The following is a 2,500-nucleotide window of genomic DNA, read 5'->3' as shown; positions in this document are numbered from 1 at the left end:
TTTTTTGAAACTTTTCACTTTGTATATAATAATTTAGCCAAAAAATAGAGTCAATGCCCGATCTCTGAATATTAGCAGGTTTGGGCCTGGTTAGTACATGGATGGGAGACTGCCTGGGAATACCAGGTGCTTTAAACTTTTTGGAAAATTTCACGATTTATATAATAATCTTGCAAAAAAAAAAAAAAAAAAAAAGTCAATGCCCGATATCTGAATCTTAGCAGGTTTAGGTCTGGTTAGTACTTGGATGAGAGACTGCCTAGGAATACCAGGTGCTTTAAGCTTTTGGGTTTTCTTTCCTACTTATATAATGTACTGGCGATTAGATGGGATGGTCTTTAAATAGCCCTCTCTTTGCAGCAGTCTTCGCTTACGGCCATACCAACCTGGCTATGCCCGATCTCGTCTGCTCTCGGAAGCTAAGCAGGTTTGGGCCTGGTTAGTACTTGGATGGGAGACCGCCTGGGAATACCAGGTGCTGTAAGCTTTTTGGAAACTTTTCACTTAGTATATAATAATTTTGCCAAAAAATAGAGTCAATGCCCGATCTCTGAATATTAGCAGGTTTGGGCCTGGTTAGTACATGGTTTGGAGACTGCCTGGGAATACCAGGTGCTTTAAACTTTTTGGAAAATTTCACGATTTATATAATAATCTTGCAAAAAAAAAAAAAAAGAGTCAATGCCCGATCTCTGAATCTTACCAGGTTTAGGTCTGGTTAGTACTTGGATGAGAGACTGCCTAGGAATACCAGGTGCTTTAAGCTTTTTTGAAACTTTTCACTTTGTATATAATAATTTAGCCAAAAAATAGAGTCAATGCCCGATCTCTGAATATTAGCAGGTTTGGGCCTGGTTAGTACATGGATGGGAGACTGCCTGGGAATACCAGGTGCTTTAAACTTTTTGGAAATTTTCACGATTTATATAATAATCTTGCAAAAAAAAAAAAAAAAAAAAAAATGAGTCAATGCCCGATCTCTGAATCTTACCAGGTTTAGGTCTGGTTAGTACTTGGATGAGAGACTGCCTAGGAATACCAGGTGCTTTAAGCTTTTTTGAAACTTTTCACTTTGTATATAATAATTTAGCCAAAAAATAGAGTCAATGCCCGATCTCTGAATATTAGCAGGTTTGGGCCTGGTTAGTACATGGATAGGAGACTGCCTGGGAATACCAGGTGCTTTAAACTTTTTGGAAAATTTCACGATTTATATAATAATCTTGCCAAAAAAATAAAAAGTCAATGCCCAATATCTGAATCTTAGCAGGTTTAGGTCTGGTTAGTACTTGGATGAGAGACTGCCTAGGAATACCAGGTGCTTTAAGCTTTTGGGTTTTCTTTGCTACTTATATAATATACTGGTGATTAGATGGGCTGGTCTTTAAATAGCCCTCTCTTTGCAGCAGTCTTCGCTTACGGCCATACCAACCTGGCTATGCCCGATCTCGTCTGCTCTTGGAAGCTAAGCAGGTTTGGGCCTGGTTAGTACTTGGATGGGAGACGGCCTGGGAATACCAGGTGCTGTAAGCTTTTTGGAAACTTTTCACTTAGTATATAATAATTTTGCCAAAAAATAGAGTCAATGCCCGATCTCTGAATATTAGCAGGTTTGGGCCTGGTTAGTACATGGTTTGGAGACTGCCGGGGAATACCAGGTGCTTTAAACTTTTTGGAAAATTTCACGATTTATATAATAATCTTGCAAAAAAAAAAAAAAAAAAAAGAGTCAATGCCCGATCTCTGAATCTTAGCAGGTTTAGGTCTGGTTAGTACTTGGATGAGAGACTGCCTAGGAATACCAGGTGCTTTAAGCTTTTGGGTTTTCTTTCCTACTTATATAATGTACTGGCGATTAGATGGGATGGTCTTTAAATAGCCCTCTCTTTGCAGCAGTCTTCGCTTACGGCCATACCAACCTGGCTATGCCCGATCTCGTCTGCTCTCGGAAGCTAAGCAGGTTTGGGCCTGGTTAGTACTTGGATGGGAGACCGCCTGGGAATACCAGGTGCTGTAAGCTTTTTGGAAACTTTTCACTTAGTATATAATAATTTTGCCAAAAAATAGAGTCAATGCCTGATCTCTGAATATTAGCAGGTTTGGGCCTGGTTAGTACATGGTTTGGAGACTGCCTGGGAATACCAGGTGCTTTAAACTTTTTGGAAAATTTCACGATTTATATAATAATCTTGCAAAAAAAAAAAAAAAGTCAATGCCCGATATCTGAATCTTAGCAGGTTTAGGTCTGGTTAGTACTTGGATGAGAGACTGCCTAGGAATACCAGGTGCTTTAAGCTTTTGGGTTTTCTTTCCTACTTATATAATGTACTGGCGATTAGATGGGATGGTCTTTAAATAGCCCTCTCTTTGCAGCAGTCTTCGCTTACGGCCATACCAACCTGGCTATGCCCGATCTCGTCTGCTCTCGGAAGCTAAGCAGGTTTGGGCCTGGTTAGTACTTGGATGGGAGACCGCCTGGGAATACCAGGTGCTGTAAGCT

At 40.1% G+C, this 2,500-nt stretch overlaps 4 non-coding genes across 4 annotated transcripts; all 4 read left to right on the top strand.

Annotated features, from left to right (window-relative positions):
* The first annotated feature begins 368 nt into the window (after positions 1–368).
* Positions 369–487, top strand: LOC113103111 (5S ribosomal RNA). Its single transcript, XR_003291258.1, has one exon. It is a non-coding gene; the product is annotated as a 5S ribosomal RNA (ribosomal RNA).
* A 927-nt stretch (positions 488–1,414) lies between these two features.
* Positions 1,415–1,533, top strand: LOC113103129 (5S ribosomal RNA). Its single transcript, XR_003291276.1, has one exon. It is a non-coding gene; the product is annotated as a 5S ribosomal RNA (ribosomal RNA).
* Positions 1,534–1,901: 368 nt separating this feature from the next.
* Positions 1,902–2,020, top strand: LOC113103110 (5S ribosomal RNA). The gene has a single exon (XR_003291257.1). It is a non-coding gene; the product is annotated as a 5S ribosomal RNA (ribosomal RNA).
* A 361-nt stretch (positions 2,021–2,381) lies between these two features.
* On the top strand, positions 2,382–2,500 carry LOC113103109 (5S ribosomal RNA). Its single transcript, XR_003291256.1, has one exon. It is a non-coding gene; the product is annotated as a 5S ribosomal RNA (ribosomal RNA).

Source organism: Carassius auratus, unplaced genomic scaffold (assembly GCF_003368295.1).
Source record: "Carassius auratus strain Wakin unplaced genomic scaffold, ASM336829v1 scaf_tig00217804, whole genome shotgun sequence".
In the NCBI taxonomy this organism is placed as follows: domain Eukaryota; kingdom Metazoa; phylum Chordata; class Actinopteri; order Cypriniformes; family Cyprinidae; genus Carassius; species Carassius auratus.
The sequence above is the reverse complement of the archived record's forward strand: the minus strand, read 5'-3'. Positions and strand labels throughout refer to the sequence as shown.